At 40.8% G+C, this 19,287-nt stretch overlaps 1 long non-coding RNA gene across 1 annotated transcript in view; it reads left to right on the top strand.

Annotated features, from left to right (window-relative positions):
- The first annotated feature begins 694 nt into the window (after positions 1–694).
- Positions 695–19,287, top strand: part of LOC117796690 — a 62,452-nt gene continuing 43,859 nt past the window's right edge. Inside the window, exon 1 of the long non-coding RNA XR_004621315.1 lies at positions 695–780. This is a non-coding gene — a long non-coding RNA (uncharacterized LOC117796690). The remainder of the gene's footprint in view (positions 781–19,287) is intronic.

Genomic DNA, 19,287 nt, shown 5'->3' with positions numbered 1-19,287 from the left:
GTCTTTTTTGGAAAAATGTCTATTCATGTCTTCTGCTCATTTCTTAGCTAGATTATTTGTTTTTTGGGTGTTGAGTTTGATAAGTTCTTTATAGATTTTGGATACTCTTCCTTTATCAGATGTGTCATTTGCAAATATCTTCTCCCATTCTGTATATTGTCTTTTAGTTTTGTTGATTGTTTCCTTTGCTGTGTAGAAGGTTTTTTTTTTTTTTAAGATTTATTTATTTATTTTAGAGAGAGAGACTGGCGGGGGGAAGGGGCAGAGGGAGAGGGAGAGAGAAACTCAAGCAGACTCCGTGCTGAGTGCGGAGCCCTACTCAGGGCTCAATCCCACGACCCTGAAATTCTGACCTGAGCAGGAACCAAGAGTTGGATGCTCAACTGACTGAGCTACCCAGGTGCCCCTAGAGCTTTTTATGTTGGTGAAGTCCCAATAGTTCATTTCTGCTTTTGTTTCATGGGGGAAGCTTGTTAAAATGCAGATTCTGATTCAGCAAATCTGGGAGTGGGGTGGAAAGAGCTGAGGTTCTTCTTTGCTGCGGAGCTCCTAGGTGGTAACATTGCTGCTGGTCTTTGGACCACACTGAGTAGCAAGGCCCTCATTAATTTTTATCTCTCTTTCCTGTTTCAAGCTGACTCATGTTAGTAGGATTAAGAATACCTTTTCTCATCTGATCTGCAGGCACTGTCAGAAGTGAAGAATGAATAAGTAATGATAAAAGCCCATGGGAAATCATGAGGTCATGGATTCTATCTTCTGAATTAACAATTAAGTTTGGTAAGCCATGACTTTGAATTCTAATGCATTGCAAAGCAAAATATTGAGAAAAGACCTGTAGTATGCACAAATGCAGAGAACAGAATTCAAACAGATCTGCTTTTTCTCAAGGTGGCAAAGCAACTGTTTATTTAAGGTCATTATTATTACTTATTGGCAAGCATCATGTTCTCTACTGCATGTAAGCAGGAGTCTGGTGGGGACTACATGAGAACTTACATACCAATTCTTCTGGCTCTGAATCATCTGCATACTTCACCTTTATCTTTACTACCAGGAACCCCGTTTAATTATTGCCTATGCAAAGGGATGAATCTTCCTTGGTATAAAGAAATTTGGGGTCTCTCTTGAATTTTCTCAGGACAGCTATTTTTGGTATTTCTGTACCAAGTTTTTGGACATTTAATTTGGCTTATTATATGTTGCTTTGGATCTGCTGTTATTTCCACAATTCTGTTTTCTTGGTTAAACTGTCAATTCATTGTAACTGGTGGTCATTTCTTCTATTTTATAGGACTGGAATATGGAAGTGAATTGTAAACTTGTCAGGTCCAATCTCCTCCTTAATATCTGAATTTCTACAAGCTTGAAACACATTTAGTGATGGGGATTTGAGTATTTTACATTCTATTCCTTGAACAGCTCTGTTAGGAAGTCTTTCCTAATTTTGGATCAACAGATCTCTGTGGCTTGTGCCCACTAGACTGGTTTTACTCACTGGGGGCAATTCCTTTGTCTTGAATAGAATATGGACATAATACATATTGTTGAATAACTGATTTGCTCAGGCCCAGCCCTTGGGGGTTCCCAGTACCTTTGTAGTTCCTTGTGCAGCAGGGTAGTCTTCAACGCCTGGCTTAAGGAATAAACCTGGGGTGAGGCTCAGAGCTGCAGTGCCCGCCATAGCATGAGTCAGGGGAAGGCAGGACAGTCACCGCCCATAAGTCCTTTACGCTGCTTCATTCCAGGGGCTTAAGATTTCCTGCATTTCTTTCTTATATTCAGCCTGACTTAAGCCTTCAATGAAATGCAGGATAAGGATTCATGATTACTCATGAATTTTCACAGAACCACATCATTGGATAGGAATCTTAGAAATGGTTCCAATTTCTAAAATATTTATCTTTTCTTTAGTTCTCACCTAAAGGCAAAATTTAGAACTGGCAACGTTGGAATCCAGTCTTCCTCTCCTATGTCCCTTTCCGGACCATTCTACCCTTCCTATTTGATGCTCCATGGGTGACCTGCTCTCCAAGTCTTCCCCTGGGCAGGATCATCCTGTGTCTTAGGCCCTTCACTACTTCTTCCCTCTCCTTTTTCCTCGCCAAACCTACCTGTCCAGTGTCTGATTCTCCCAGCAGCTGGTTTTATCCGATGTGACCTTGGCTCTTAATGTGTTTTTGCCCCTTAACAACACTTGGTAATGTGTAAGATAGCTTTTGTTTATCTTCCTGTCTCAGCACCATGGTTCCTTAATCCAGTCAAACACATGTCTCCCAATTGCCCCAGGTAGTAGCTTTTTAGTGGGGAGGGATAGACCTCATGATAAGATCACACACGAGAAATTGTTTTGGGTCTCTTAGTACAACTATGTTGCTTTCTCAGAAATAGCACCAAGATGTCTCCATCACTCCCATTAGAAGATGCCATGCTTCTTGTGCCAGAGTTGCTGAAACTGTTCCTCTCCTGAACAAAACAAAACATGCACGTGCACACTCACACTCACACACACACACTCAGGAACACGGTTCTTTTTAATTGGCTGTAGATAGGATGTGTTAGTATCCCTCCCTCCATAATAAATGGAGGGCCCCTTAGCACAACTGCGTATCATGTTTCTCCTCATTATATGGTACTAGTTCTGTTATAAACATAAACTAATAACAATAGGTCTTACTGCATGGGGTTATTAATTATAGCCACTTACTTTGTTCCAGGTAGTGTGACTAGGGCTTAACAGGTTTCTCATTTAGTATTCATAAAAACCCTGTAGTATAGGAAGAATTATTCTCATGTTACTGATGAGCAAACTGTAGTTCAGAGAGGTTAGGCAATGTGCCAAGCATCACACAACTACTGCATTGCAAAGATAGGGCTCAAACCAGGGTCTGTCTGACTGAGGCTTGTGCTCTTAACCATGCAGCCTCCTTTTCTCTGATCAACAAACAGAGCAGAAACCTAAGATCTGTGAGATTCCTCAGACAAGCCCTGCTGTGTCCACCTTAAACGTAGCCTTCCTACTTCACTTACGTCTAAAAACCCTACACCTCGCTCATCCCTATCCTCTCCGCTCTCACCTGTATCACTTCTCTATGCTGGGAAAAACTTCTGGCTTCTGCATGCACAAGAATAAAAGTGTTTGTTATTTAGTTACAAGCATTTATTATGGAGGGAGGGATACTAACACGTTCCTTCCAGGGCTAATTAAAAGGAACTGTGTTCTTGAGTACTATATTTGGGTTTTTGTTCTGTTTGGTTTTGTTTTTATTTTGTTTTGTTTTGTTTTTGAGAAGAACAATTCCAGCAAGAATTCTTGTTGGCACAAGAAGTTTAATGTTTAATTGGAGTTGGATGACGGAGGTATCTCTGCTGTTTCTGAGAAAGCACACTGGTTCACACCTTGCGGGAAGTAGGGAGTAGAGTTGCCTATAGTGTCGGCCGTGGGACAGGTACCTGTGCTTGGACTTGTTACATTTTTCTTTTGAAAGTATATCACCATGAAAGTCTCCTTTTGGGTCAAAGAGAATAAGACTGATGCTTTCAGCATGGGTTTGGAACTTGAATTTCTCTTATGTGCATAGTTCTGGAACTGCCTACCACACCTCCCCAGTAATCAATATGAAAAGTTACTTCAAGCCAATGAAATCCTAGACAGTGAAAACTTTGGAATACCAGGCTGAAGCAAATACACTCTGACAAGTAGGTTTTAAGATAAAATACATTATTAGGGATAAAGAAGCTGTTCCACTTGGGGGCTTCCATGCTCCCATAGCTGCCAGTTATTGGCCAAGGGTTAACTAGAGATGATGTGAATTTCCACACACTTATATATATAAATGGAATAATACTCAGCCATGAACAAGAATGAGATCTTGCCATTTGCAACAACATGGATGGACTTAGAAGATATAATGCTAAGAAAATAAGTGAGAGAAAGACAAATACCATGTGACTTCATTTATGTGTGAAATTTAAGAAACAAAACAAATGAATAAAGAAAGAGGAGACAAACAGACTCAAATACAGAGATAAACTGGTGGCTGCCAGAGGGAAGATGGGTGATAGTATGGGTGAAATAGATAAAGGAGATTAAGGGAAAAAATTAGATTTATCATAGGAATGGAAAGATGGTTTGACATTAAAAAGATTAAAGGAGAGGGGTGCCTGGGTGGCTAAGTCTGTTAAGTGGCTGCCTTCAGCTCAGGTCATGATCTCAGCATCCTGGGATTGAGCCCCACATCGGGCTTCCTGCTTATCGGGGAGCCTGCTTCTCTCTCTCCCTCTGCCTGCTGCTCTGCCTACTTGTGCTCTCTCTAGCTTTCTGTCAAATATATAAATAAAATCTTATAAAAAAAAAGATTGAAGGAGAAAAGGCATGTAATTGTCTCAATAACATTTGATAAAATTAAATACCTATTTACAATTAAAAACTCTCTTAGCCAACTCTTAGCAAAATAGGAATAGAGGAACCTTGCTTAATTAATGAAGGGTGTCTACTAAAAACCTAAATAAATATTTTTTTTCCTAAGTAAATATTTTTAAGGAGGAACTGTTAAAATATTTTTCTTCAGAATCAGGAATAAGACAAAGACTTTTTCTGTCAATAGCGGGGGGTGAAAGGCCATAGAAATGGACAAACAATACCATCTTCATTGAGGTGATGACTCAGTATGAAGCAGATATCAATTCTCCCAAGTTACTTACAAATTGCAACAAAAATCTCAATAAAGTTTTCCCGGAACTTTATCAGGTAATTGTAAACTTGATATGAAAGGGCAGAGGTCACTACCAAAAAAAAAAAAAAAGAAGAAGAGAGACAAGATGGGTGGGGAAGGGTGTTGGAATTATTCTACCAGATATAAACTTATTATAAAACTTAAGTAATTAAGATTGTGTGGTTCTGTGATAGGAATAGACAACAGAGCCCATAGCCCAACTCACAAAGATATGTAAACTCAGCATATGAGGAATGTGACATTATCAGTGTGGAAAAGTTGGTAGTATTGGGGATAAGTGATACTAGGAAGATTGGTCATCTGTTTGGAAAAAATATATATTCTATTCCTACCTCATCTTTTAATCCAAAATGAATTCCAGATAAATTATCAAATATCAAAACTGAATATTTAAACCTTGTAGAATAGAAGAATATACAGGAGAAATATTTCTATGATTGGGGGATTTTTTTTCTATTCTTAATGTTTTGATTTTTTTATTTCTAAACAAGGGAAAGGACAGATGAAAAGATTGATAAATATGATCCCTTAAAATAAAAATAAAGCTTCTGGACACAATAGCAATCACTGTTTGTGAGGATTAAACCTATTAATACAAGAAGCGCAAGTCAGCTTTACTGTGTGCCTGAACATATAGTAGGCATTACAAAATATTTGCTATTATTATTTCCTTTATATTTTCCCCCACACTAATTGCAATAAAGCTAGTTTTACCAGTTTTTTCTATCTTTAAGACACACATCTTCTAGATATGCAGCAAATAATGTAACTAAAGGAAAAGAATATTATCTAAAAAATAATATGAAAATAAGTATTTCACTCTTAGACAAACTTGGCTATTATTTTAATACAGGAATCTTTTCCATGGGAACCAAGCTTCATTTGCATAAACTCTGTAGCTTGTGGTCTTTTCTTGGTAATGTTAACATAGAGCAGATTCCTCCTGGTGACTTGTTTTGTGTGCCCAAGAATGCAGCTACTGGCATCTTATAGGAATGTAACTTCTGGCAGCACGCACCCCAACAGGTCTGCGACTGCCCACTGCTGGGGACCAAACTGGTTAGGGTGGAAACCAGGCGACTTCTCTGTATTCACTTTTGACCCTGGGTCATTTTACTTTACTTTCCCCTTTTTTTCTTTTCTTTTAAGATTTTTTCATTTATTAGAGAGAGCGAGTGAGAGCGCAGGTGGTGGGAGGGGCAGAAGGAGATGGAGAGAGAATCCTGAGCAGACTCTGAGCTGAGTGCAGAGCCAGACATAGGGCTTGATCTCATGACCTCCAGAGATCATAACCTGAGCCGAAACCAAGAGTCAGATGCTTAACGGACTGCACCACCCAGGCACCCTCCCCCCATTTTTCTTTTCCATCTAGGTCCTTCCACGTTTATCTCTTTGGAGGCTGCTAAAATAAACAAGTGAACTTGCATTTCTACTTCTATGTTAGGCTACACCCAAATATTGGTATAATCGAAAGACAAACACTTGTAGAAATTCTGGAGGTCTTGCATATTTATCATTGACAGATAAAAATCAGAAGATTCTGAGCTTATGGAAAGTGAAGTGTGGACTTTAAAAAAAAAGTCATTCTCAAAATATTATTTCTGGCCCCTTGGCTGAGTCCCTACATTTTCAAAGGCCATTGCTTTAAAGACCAAGCTCTTCTGCATTACAAATAAAGTATTACCATGCACCCCTTAAGCAGCAGGGAGAGCTGTTTTTGCTTCAACCCATAGCACAGTTCAGAAGGTCAGACGTGACCACAGTATCTCCTGTTATTTCAGGGCTCACATGTGTTTGCCTTGGCGCCATTTCCCTGGCATTTGGTTTCCGTTATTTTTCCATGGACTTGGCTTGCAGGAATCAAAGAAGCATATTTTTAAGAATAAGCGAAGTTCATAAAGATGAAGTATTCTGAACTGGTGGTGGCTGGACACAGTGGGGGGGAGTGCACGCCTCCTGGGTTCCCTTTGGTAGCATGGCCCTGACCCTGCATAGGGCGAATGTGAGCAATGGGGAAGGCAGACGACTGTCCCACTCAGCAAGGCTGACCAGCGCCTCCCCCTCTCTCCCTAGCCAGACACCAGTTGAAGTTCAACTGTCCCAGTTCAGGCTTTCCACTGAAGCCAAAGCTAAGCACTCAGGAGAGTGAAGGGCCTCCGTAGATGAAGTGTTTTCCATTTCAGCCTCGGTGACAGCTGATTGTTGTCAATGGGAAAGTACTGTCATTGGCCCTTTGCTGTGGCTTGTTTTGGTTTCTGCTTGGAGCCCTCTGCAGAATGTGTCCGGGAAATAGGCATTCACTCTGTACAAAGCACGATAAAGATCACTACTGTGTGGTTGCACTGATGGCAGAGACCTCAGGGTCAGATTTTATCAGCCAGTGGTTGCCATGTGGTAGAAGTACGAGGCTGGGATGGAAGGGATGGAGTGTCGTTCAGTAGTTCCCAAGCTTGTCTGCACATTGGGATCACCTTAGGAGTTTCAAAAACTACCCACAACTCATGTTCCACCTCAAGGGGCTGTGCTTTCATTGGTCTGCAGAGTCACCTGGACATTGGAAATTTTAAGAGGTCCCTGGGTGATTTGGGAACCACTGATATAGTTGGTGAAGAGCCCAGACTTCGAAGGTGCACAGCTCTTACTTGTGTCCCAGTTCCAACATTTAGTAGCTGTGTGACTTTGACCAAGCCATGAAAACTTTCTGAGTCTCAGCTTTCTCATCTGTGTGTGAGGATGATCTTTTTTCCCTTCTGTGGTTGTTATGGAGATCTAGTATAAACATACTTAGTTTTTAATACAAAAAATTTGGATCATTAGTCAGAGATCCAGCTAGCACTGCAAGCTCCACCATTTCCTAGCCGCATACTAGAAGGGTGGTGTGGGAGACCTACTAGTCTGGGCTTAAGAGTCATATTGGTCTGGGTTTGAATCCTAGGTCCACTGCTTGACCTTGGGTAAGCATATTTACCCCCAGGGCTTCATTCCCCTTTGTTAAAATAGAGGCTTGCTCTTATCTTATAGGATTGATAATGAGAATTAAATGACATGATACACTTATTTTTTAGGTTAAACAGTATGAAGTCACCTTTTTTGTGTAGGTTAAAAATGATAGAATATCAGCAATCTCATGTGTTTAATATTAAGTCTTCAAAGATGTCAGTAGTAGTAACTATTATTATCACTATTAATCAGTATGATCTTAAGGGAATTACTTTACTTCAGAAGGTCTCAGTTTCTGCATCTGTAAAATGGACACATTAAGATTTTGCCTTTTTCATAGTATCTGTTAAAAGACTTAAATGAGAGGGTGTTTGTGAAATCACTTTGAAGATTATAAAGCATTGAGATAATCACAGTAATTTAAAAAAAATGTTCTTGGAAACTGGATATCTCATGTACATAATGGTAAGTATTGTGGGAAAGTTAGAGGGGTATGTCTACACAGTATGAAACTTGGCAAGGGAATTGAATCACCTAGAGAAACTCTTGGTCTTTGGGATTCAGACAGGAAGTCATTTTTTAAGCCTAGTCTAAGTTCAGCACCACTATGACATCAAGGAGAACAAAGCAGAGCAGCTCGTGGCTCCTGCCTTGGGCAGGTTTGCATTATGATTGAGGAGATGTGTTGTGCTATCTGTGTAGGAATAACTAACACTCACCGTAATGCCAACCACATGCCAGACTGGTAATGTTCCCTGCATGCGTTAGCTCATCTCATCCTCTGTGAGGAATCCAGTTTTTCACAGGTGAGGAAAGGGAGGCAACAGAGAGGTTAAATAATGTGTCGTAAGTCACATGGGCATAGACATAATGATGAAAGACAAACAAGAAATGAGGATTGTGAAAAAAGCTTTTGGCAATGAAAAAATTCAAAATCATAACAAATTGCAACAAATAACAAAATATTTTATCCAGAGCTCTTTTGTGCTCTTCTATCCTTCACTTTTAATATAGACTTCTAAACCAGAGCATAAACATTCTTCATAGAAAATGTCTCATGGCTTACATTGAGGACCAATGAACCATAGCTTTTGGTTCTTGACCTCATTTTCATCCCTGACACTTTGTGTGGCCTTGGGTGGGAAAATAACTTCCCCATGTCTATAGTTTCTCCATCTCTAATATGGGTCTAATAATGCCTCCCTTTAAAGCATGTCATGGAGGCTAATTATCATAAAGTCATTTTTCTCTGTGTGCTTCTGATGTAGACTGGAAACCCAAAGGGCCACCCAGACTCCAGCCCTGTGGTAAAATCTTGGCTTCTCTTGGACAGAGACAAGAGTATTGTTTCTTGGTGGGCTTCCAAACCGTCTTGCTGTCTGCTCTTTGCATAGGGCAGTGCCGGATCTCTTTTTTCACATGCAACATTACTTGAAGTAGGTTACCATAAATACCCTGTGGTCAAGGAGTAAGTGATACCATTTATTATAAAGTTTCTTGGGAAACATTTTCAACTAATAGGGGTCATTAAGGCAGTGACGATGTCACTTGATATGCTTATGATCCAATAGGGAGAATACTGTTCCACATAGGAAAAACTTACAAAGGATTGACTTTCAGTGGAGAGACAGTGGCTCCTGTGGATTCTAGAGCCTCCTTCTCCACGTGTGGTCCTCAGTCTAGCAGCATAGGTGTCACCTGGGTGGTTGTCAGAAATTCAGACTCTCAGGCCCCATGCCAGCACTAACTGAATCAGATTCTGCATTCTAACACCATCCACAGGTGGGTGGGGGGCCTGTGAAAGCATGAGAAGCACCAGGCTGCTTGGACCAGTAGCAGTGATGACACAGTATGTGGTGGAGCTGGGACTCCAGTGGAGGTTTCAGATGCCACTGCTCGTGTTCTGTCTTCTCTGCTGCTCTGTCCCCTCTCAGGTGATGCAAGTAGGGTTCGGTTTATTGCTGAAATGTAGTCTCACCTTCCGGTAAGAATTCTGACAATGGCTCCTACAGTGGGGTACTCCTCAGTTGAGAAAAATGTCTTGATAAAAGCAGCTTTTATCACAGTATTTGTAATCTTGTTACATTTTGATTTTCTGCCTTTATTTTTTAAAAAAGCTCAAGATATTTCCTTACCTGAAAAAAAAAGTGAGAGATAGAGAGAGAGGGAAGGAGGATAGGAGGGTGAAAGTAGAGGAAGGAAAGAAAGATAAAAGAGGAGAAAGGAAAGAAGAAGCAAGCATTTGAAGAAACCAAATGTTTAATAGTATACTTATCTGTCCTGGCTGTGGGGTATTTGCATTTTTTGTTAATCTCTAAGGGTAGATGTTTTATGTTTTATTTCAAAATTTTTAAATGGAAATATTTTTCTAATAGTTGACCATTATTAGCAAAAGACTATGCCAAAACAATTTATTCCTTTTATTTCTTCCCTTTGGATTTACTTATTTTTATAGACTGTTAAGATGACCAAGCCAGGATGAAGTACCCCCAAATCTTCCCATCATTCTGATTTGGTTTTGATTGTTATTTTCATGAAGCAGCACATAGCTGTTACATTTATTCCTTTTAAAGATAACTTGCACTATAGCCAGAATGATATTTGAAAAATGCAAATTTCTACTCTTGAAAAATTGTTTTATCTAGGCATCAATGATTATTATCATGAAAAGACAAACATCCAGGTATTATATCCCTCCTAATGGAAGTATACAGTACCACCTAGGAAATACTCTTACCAAAAAGATAGAAGCTGAATCTTATCAAGATTCAGTACCTTATTACCAATGTACAGGTAACGTAAAGGTCACCCAGCTGTCAACTGGGCCTTTTGGGATGCATGTTCTTGGGTCACTCTTGGAATCCAGCTGCTATGCTGTAAGAAGCTCAGATCACATGGAGAAGCTACATGTATTCACTTTGGTTGACAGCTCCAGCTGTGCTCCCAGCTGATGGTTGTCATCAGCTGTCAGCATGCAAATGGGCCATCTTGGACATCCAGCTAACACATGACTACAACTGCATGAGAGATCCCAAATAAGAACCACCCACCTGATCCCAGTCAACTCATAGAACCAAGAAAGTTAATAATAAATATTTTGAGGCACTTAAGTTTTGGGATGATTTGTTAAATAGTGTTATAGACTGAATGCACTCCCCCCCATTCATTACGTTGAAGCCCTAACCCCCATTATGATGGCATTAGGAGCAGGGCCTTTGGGTAGTAATTAGTTTTAGATGAGGTAATGAAGACAAGGCCCCCATGATGGGATTAGTGTCCTTAGAAGAAGAAGAGAGACCAGAGCTCATTCTGTCTCTCTGCCATATGAAGACAAAGTGAGAAGGTTGCCTCATGCAAGTCAGGAAGTGGTTCTCACCAGGAACTGAATACCCTGCTCAGTGTGTGCATGCATGTGTGTGTGTGTGTGTGTGTGTGTGTGTGTGTGTCTATATGTGTGTGTATTTTGGGGTGAGCTATGATGAAAGTTTGAAAGTCATTGGACTGGACTAGAGGTTACAGGTCTGTGAGTAATTGACCAACAGTTGTGAAAATAAAGACATTTGAGATATTTATTGCAGTGGATCACTTTGGAATGGAAGCAACTTTCTGGTGCTACAGGCAGTGGGGGTGGAGCTGCTTCTTCCCACTCATGCTGAAGAAAGCCATTGAACCCTTACTTATTTTCCCCTTCCCTAGCCTAACCTAACTTAGTGTATTTTTATTCTTCCCTTCTTACACCTCTCTTCTTTTCTTTTTCCTCTTTCCCTTTCTTCCTTCTTTCTTTCCCGTCCCAGTTTCCTCTCAGGCTATCCCCCCATATTTTCTCCTCTATTTCCCCCCTTTTTCTACTTTTCCTTCCACCATGTTGCTTTTTTGGGTACAAATTTAATTGGGATGCTTTCCGTCATGTAAACACTAAAGATATCTAAGATATAATTAAACCTTTGAAATAAATGCTGTAGGCCTTTTTACAGTCAAAATGTGGCCCATTGGCCAGCAGCCTCAGCATCATCTGGGAGCTTTTTAGACTGGAATCTCAGACCCTGCCCCAGACTTACTGAAACAGAGTCTGCTTTTTAACAAGACCCTATATCATCTTTATGAACATTCAAGTATGAGAAGCACTGCTATTGCATTGATCATCTTAAACAACCCTTTGAAAATCTGTCATCAACATGGTCTTGGAAGGTGCTCCTCTCCCTTGGACAATAGATGGGGTGTGGGGTGGGGCAGATGTAGAGATGTGAGGGTTTGGATGCCTGGATGGGGAGGTGGTGGCTTTCCCTGGGACTCTGGACACAACATGTTCAGTCATGGAGGCAAATTTCTGGTTGTCCTGATAAATATCAAGTCTTTTCTTGTTTGTCAAGGAATGCTGGGTGATGTCATTTGTGGTTTTAGGACCTGTTGTATGTTGTTAGACACCAGCTGGAGGACATTTTGGTTGGTTTCAGTTGGCTCAGGAAGGGTCATCATTCTACTTGTTTTCTTTCTCTGGGAAAAATGGAGTGAGTTGGAGGTCATCCACTGAGAATGCATCTGTTATAAGAAGGGTGACAAGTTCTGGATTTTCTGGGACCATCCCAGGTTAATACCTGCTTCCCAGAAAAATTAATAGTGTCCGTTTTCACATTTAAATGTGTCTCAATTTGAACACTAAGTTGTGGTCACACTGGTTATAATAGAGTCCAGGGGGAAGCAGACCTTTCTTAAGGACTGGGTAAAAATGAATCTGACAAGCTGGAGAGATAAACTCTCTAGATTCTATTTTTTGCCAAGGCCCAAGGCCAGGAAAAAGATTTCCCCTCAATCAATAGCCCTGACACTAGATTTTTGAGGGCATTTTTGTCACCTGAACGTTTTGAGCAATTCCCAGTTTGGTGCTAGTTCTAAGATTATCCTTTGTCACCTTGGCCTAAACTTTGACTTGTCCAGTCTTGGTTGTCTTTCTGGTTATGCTGCCTCTACCTGGGGCCAGATCATATTGTTTTTGACTTCCTTGACCTTCTGTTGCCACCCATGACACAATGAAGGGTGCATTTCTGTGAATCTTAGATGACTTCTTTGATCTTTATGTCTCCTGACTCATATTTAAGATAGAGGAGATCATGCTCCAAATAGTTGAAATTTCTTGCACTCTGGATTGGAAATAGAAGGCTAATGTATTAGTGGCAGCAAGGAGGCAAAACACTTTTAGACCAATTCATTTCATTGAAATTCTGAAACTAAAACTAGATTTGAAGATGGAGAGTTATCAAGACATAAGCTTACTAGGACTCCCCAACATATTGATTCTCAGTTCTTCCTGATGCATTTCAAGGGCCATGAAGTCAGTCACATAAAGCAGATCCAAAGCTCTAGGCTCTGTAACTCTTCTTTGCACTTGGCTGCTGCATTAAGGTGGGGCTCAGAAAATGCTTTTTTCCCCTCCTGTTCCATCCAGAAGCTGCTAGGCAAACATTCTGATGGTGCTAATGGAATTTCAGAGCTGAGTTTTGTTTGTCAGTCCTGGGGCAGGCCGTAGCAGATCTGGGATGAAGCAGCATAAACAGGTGGGCTCTGAGGGGTGTCCACACTCGGCTGGAAGGTATTGTGATGCTGTCTCAGGGAGCTAGTATTTGTTTTTCCAGTCATGCTTAGTCCTGGGAGGTGTTAGATTTCTTTAAAGCCTTCATGACTCATGACCCCAGGAAAGCTCAGATTCCACTCCCTACCTCCTCAACCCTATTTGCCTTGCTCTTCAAAATGAACATAGCAAAATCTCTTAGAGTGATCACTTGTTGAAAGGATAACTTGGGAAAAGCACTTTATAAGCGCAAAAGCACCACACAGTTTGGAGGAGGGATTGTCATTCTGAGGAATTTGTTTGTGGAGGTTGATTTTCTACACATGTTTTCAAATGACAAAAAAGGGCTTATCTTTCAAACAGGTCCCATTGGATGCTTATTTCCTTCTTCCACATTTGCTGCCAAAATGTTTGGAATTACCTTCTGAGCCAGTTTTGGAGACACATTAGAGATTTGGTCTCTGTGAAGTTTCACCTCATTTTTGACCTAATCACCCCTGCCTGGCTTGGTCTCCAGGCTCGTTCATCAGACTTGGTACAAAATGCCAGTTGGCTTTTCCAGCAATCAAAACCTCCCTCTGAAGGTTGTCGTTTTGGCATTATTGAGGAGATCCAGTAGCATATACTGAGACTTTTCAGGCAAGTTCCAAAGAGGAGTTTTAGAAATTCACTGAATTATTGCTGTGTTTTTGGAATAAGGGTCCAGCTTTTAAGAGGTGACCAGTATGGAAGTCAATACTTATTTGGAACACACACATACAAAACAATAAATCTAAACCATCGATCTCAAGTCGATTTTCCTAGTGTATTAATACACAGTTTTTGTTTGTTGTTTTGTTTGTTGGTTTTGGTAGGAGTAGCCAGTAAGGAACCAGTAACTTGTTTGCTAAATCATTTATTAATAAATAAATCCATCCATCCATCCATTCATTCAGTTAAAATCTGGTTGGCATTTGACTTTCAATGGTAAAGAAGACATGGTCACTACTCTCAATCAAATGGGAGAGATAGTTGAACATTAATCAAAGAACCACCCAAATAAATATAAACAAAATGAAACCCACAGTGACAAGTGCTGAGGAGGAGAGGATCATACATGGAGCTTAGTGAGAGGCTAAAGGACAACTCTCCTGGTCAGGGAGGGTCTGAGTGGGGAGTATAAGTGATCTGATGAAGGGGAGAGGAGTGCAGGAGTTTTCCAGCTAGAAAGGGCAGCTTATGCAAAGCCTCTATAGCAGAAGGGATGCGGGAGAGTTGGAGGAACAGAAAGAAGTCCAGGGTGGCTATGTCTCAGAGCATGGCAAGAAATGAGGATGAAAAGAGCATATGAGACCTTGTCGGTAGGGGGAGCACATAATTTATTGTCCAAATGGAAACACTGGTGAGAGTAAAATGAGTGGTTATTGATAATGACCACAGTAGTCATAAGTTCCAACTATCCTGGGCAAAGCAGGACATGTGCTCCCCTTACTTCAAGACCATGCTAGCGATTTTGGTCTTCATCCTAAAAGTGATGCTTAAGCAGCCTTTAAGGTTGGGATGAAATGAGGTCATGATCAGATTTGCATTTCGAGATCTTTCCCGGTACACTGTATAGACAGGAATGGCAGTCATTTCCTTAAATGCCAAGAGTCCTGGTTTGTTTTGGATAAATCATCTTTAGGCTCCAACCTCCTTTCTCTGCTCCCATCCTATCGCTCGCACACATCTGTGCAGCAGCTGTAGGACTGGGATTCCAGAGGCTCTCGCTAATTTGTAGAATTATGAGGACGGTGCCTGGCAATGGAGTGTTCCCATTAGTGCTGCTCATGTTCACATTGTAAGCTTGATGCCTTCCACATGCTCCCGTTTTATTCTGATCCTCCTAGGGCCAGGCCAGTAATTAACTCTTTGGAGGAATTGGGCCCAGCCTAGTGTCTTTTATTGGTAAAATTTTTGTAAAAACAGGGTCTGTGCATGTAAATCAATAGGAACAAGTTCTTGAATCCACAAGGTGCTTTGTTCACATGCCAGTGTCTCTTCTAGAATCTGTCTCTGCAAGAGTTGCAGAGTCGGAAGGGGCTTTACAAGGTCAGAATCCCCTGTAAGGCCTATTGAGGAGGGGTCATCCCAGCTACGAAGTCTTCCAGGGACCTTGTGCACACTCCCTGCTAGGACGCTGTCCTGGCTTTGCTGACTTCTCTCCATCTGCATTTCCACTACTCTGGCTGAGCCACCATCTTCTCTCCCCCAGACCACTGCAGTCGTCTCCTAACTGCCCTGCTGCTTCTACTTTGGCCTCTCTCTAACCTGCGCTCCACACTGCAGTCAGAGTGCTCTTCTAACAACAGAACTCGGTCCAGGCAGTCCCTGCAGTCAGAGTGCTCTTCTAACAACAGAACTCGGTCCCTTGCTTAAGGCTGCCCAAGGACTTCTCACTGCCTTTTGGTTAAAACCCACTCTTCATACAATGCCCACAAAGCCTGTTTGCTGCCTATTTCTCTGAACTTCTCACTCACTGTCCAGCAGCATTTGCCGTCTTTTCTTTTTCAGACGCACACACTCTTTTGCCTCAGAGCGGTTGCCTGGAACACTCTTTCCATTACTGTTTATGTAACTGGCTCCTGCTCATTCTTCAGGTCTCCGTTCAAGCGTCAAGTACACAGAAAGATTTTTCTTGGTCATCTGTTTACAGTGCATCCCTCTTACTATTTATCTCAGGCCCTTTTATTGTTTATAACTTTCTTTTTTTTTAGCTTGTTTGATTGTTTTGTTTCATCATGCCTCTCTGGTGCCCTTAGGGCCACCCTGAGGGTGGGGATCATGCTTGCCTCTTTCACTGCCATATCCTCAGCGCCTAGCAAGATGCTAGCACCTAGTAGGTGTGCTCAATAAATATTTATGGAGGGGCATCTGGGTGGCTCAGCCCGTTAAGTGTCTGCCTTCAGCTCGGGTCATGATCTCAGCATCCTGGGATCTAACCCCGCACTGGCTCCCTGCTTAGCGGAGAGCCTGCCTCTCCCTCTGCCCCCTCCCCCCGTGCACTTGCTCTCTCTCCTTCTCTCTCTCTCAAATAAATAAATGCAATCGTTAAAAAAATATTTATGGAAAGAATGACAGTGGGTTATTTTTGTTTGTCAGCTTTGGTTTTATTTAACGGCTCGGTTTGTTGTGAGGTAATATTTTTAAATTAGGCCCTACAGTCATGGTTATCTTTTATTACAGTTCTATTTGAAATTTCCTTTTCATAATAAAGAATCCCCCCCCTTGGCCCCAGATATTTCAGACCATTATCTTGTTCATTCTAAGGCTTCTTTTCTCTAATAGAAACACCGTCAATCATTTTAACTCTCACTCTGTGAAATGCCATCTTGTTTGATTCCCTCTATTATTCTTTCAGCCTATTAAATTCTCTTTGTATTCAGAATCCGTGATCCACCATGGTTGTTATGCCTCCATCTCATGGGCCACTTACACATTTGTTAAATATGCTAGCTAAGTCCTTTTCCAACTCACAAGCCAATATGCTGATTGTCCCTAGAGAGAGTCCTTTCTTTAGGCACTGGTAACTTAATGAGCCCATGGAAAAAAATTAGAGACTCTTGCATTAAATAGAAAGCAAAGAGTTGAAGGCTTCGATGAAGAAACACATTTTTCTATAGCTGTCTAAATGGCATTCCAACTGGATGTGTTGCTGCCTTTGTATACTCAACCTGTTTGAAAAGAAATTTATAAATTATGATATATAATAGTTGGCCATTTATATGGTGGTTTTGAAGACTACGAGAAACATAAGATAACGATTCGCTATGTGATATACAGCAAATGGAAACAGCACAATGCAAAGTTATATTATGAGCAAATTTTCTTCTCTATTTCGAAATATGCGGTTTTACATTTATAATGAAAAACATACATTTATACAAAGACTTTACTTATTACTGTTCTAAACATCAGTGCTTTCTATTAAGGAACCTCCCATTCCCACAAAAGTAAGGATTAGGAGATGTCCTGTAAGTAACAGGAGGCACACAATCTTTTTGGGATTGGAATAATCAACCCTTTTCTATCTTAATCACCCAAAGGGCTTAAAAATACATTTGCATCTCATTTTCTAAGTTTGTGACTTTCTGTCTTTTGAATGGTACTGATGCTGTTTTTCTATGAAATTTATTTTAAGGAAAAATATGAAATGGATAAAGTCTTTAAAATTCCTCTTTACCTTTTCTCTGTCCTCAGGTAATGACTTCCTGCCATCCCCATGACAACCACTCCTTTAAGTTCAGAGCCCGTCTTCAGCCCTCCTGACCCGCACTGAAGCATACCTTACCTATCTTGAGTACTATTTCCTTATATATCCCATCACTATCCCATTATGGTTATATCCTTGACTCCAAAAGTAATATTAATTATTATAGTAATCTATAAAGGTCAGGAAAATATAAAGGAGACCATTACTCACTGCTAAAACACCCAGAGAAAGCCCCTCTATTTAATAAAAACATATATTAGAAATCCATTTGGTTTAAGAAGTTTATGGGTGGTAATGCCTTAGTCCCTTCTTCCCCTGTGGTTACCCTTTTTCATTCTAAACTAACTAGTCTTTTTTTTCCCCTGAATTTCAAGGAGTGGCTTATTGGTGGACATTTTATTTACCGTCATGGAGCTGCCAAGCATTTTCTTAGCTTTCTTCAAATGAAACCAGCAAGGCAGCCACTTACTCCACCTTCTTGGAAATGCATCCTTTCACCTCAAGATCCCATGTGGATAGATGCAACTTAATACTCTTCCCCTATTTCTTCATTCAGTTACTCATCTCAGCCCTCACTTCCCACTCCTAGGCAGCTCTCCAACTCCCAGTGATGTTTATTAGGGACAGGCCACCCAGCTAGTCTCAGTCTTCTGAATTCCTATTATATTTTATTGTCTCTTCTACTTGCCTTTTTCCAGCCTTGTATTTTTCTATAGTTTTTTCTTATAAAGAAGGCCTACCTTTCATCCAGTCATGACTCCAGGGGCCAAATCTATGCCTTACACAGGAAAATTTCATTTAATCAGGATGCTTGAGGACCTCAGGGCTGGCGCATTTTACTGTAAATGTATTACCCACAATTAATCAGAATTTTCCCCCCAGATTATATCCAAAACAACTTGAGTCTTCTTTCATGTCTCCATAATAAAGACTAGAGAATATCTGAGATTTTCCAATACTTTTTGAAGTACTTTCAGTTTCAGCGCTCTGGAAAGGGTTCTTATTGTCAAAATTGAACTGTTGAACCAAGAATATAGGATTCAAGTTTGCATCATTTCTCTCATTCTTTATTCCCAAGACTTGACCTTTAGTCATCAGCATCCGAGGTGTCCAAAGTCAATAATGAAAGTGATGATGAAAGATGATGTCAGTGAGGCAAGAGCATCTCAAAGTCATGGCAGGACCTCGTTCTGTGATCAGGAAGCATAGTAGGGCAGCAGCTCCAGATCAAGAAGGCCAAAACATTGATCTTCCAAGGAAGAGAGTAAACCATGTGCAACATTTCATAGCACACAGTTGGGGTGGTGCATAGTAGTGCTGGGTCCCAGAGACTCAGTTCTTTTTTTTTTTTTTTTAAGATTTTATTTATTTTTTTGCAGAGATAGAGACAGCCAGCGAGAGAGGGAACACAAGCAGGGGGAGTGGGAGAGGAAGAAGCAGGCTTCCAGTGGAGGAGCCTGATGTGGGGCTCGATCCCAGAATGCCGGGATCACGCCCTGAGCCGAAGGGCTTAACGACTGAGCCACCCAGGAGCCCCCAGAGACTCAGTTCTTTTTTTTATTAATATTATATTATGTTAGTCACCATATAGTACATCCCTGGTTNCAGAATGCCGGGATCACGCCCTGAGCCGAAGGGCTTAACGACTGAGCCACCCAGGAGCCCCCAGAGACTCAGTTCTTTTTTTTATTAATATTATATTATGTTAGTCACCATATAGTACATCCCTGGTTCTTTTTTTTTTATTATTATATTATGTTAGTCACCATATAGTACATCCCTGGTTTTTGATGTAAAGTTCGATGATTCATTAG

Source organism: Ailuropoda melanoleuca, chromosome 16, assembly GCF_002007445.2.
Source record: "Ailuropoda melanoleuca isolate Jingjing chromosome 16, ASM200744v2, whole genome shotgun sequence".
Lineage (NCBI taxonomy): Eukaryota > Metazoa > Chordata > Mammalia > Carnivora > Ursidae > Ailuropoda > Ailuropoda melanoleuca.
This window is presented reverse-complemented; position numbering and strand designations above follow the sequence as displayed.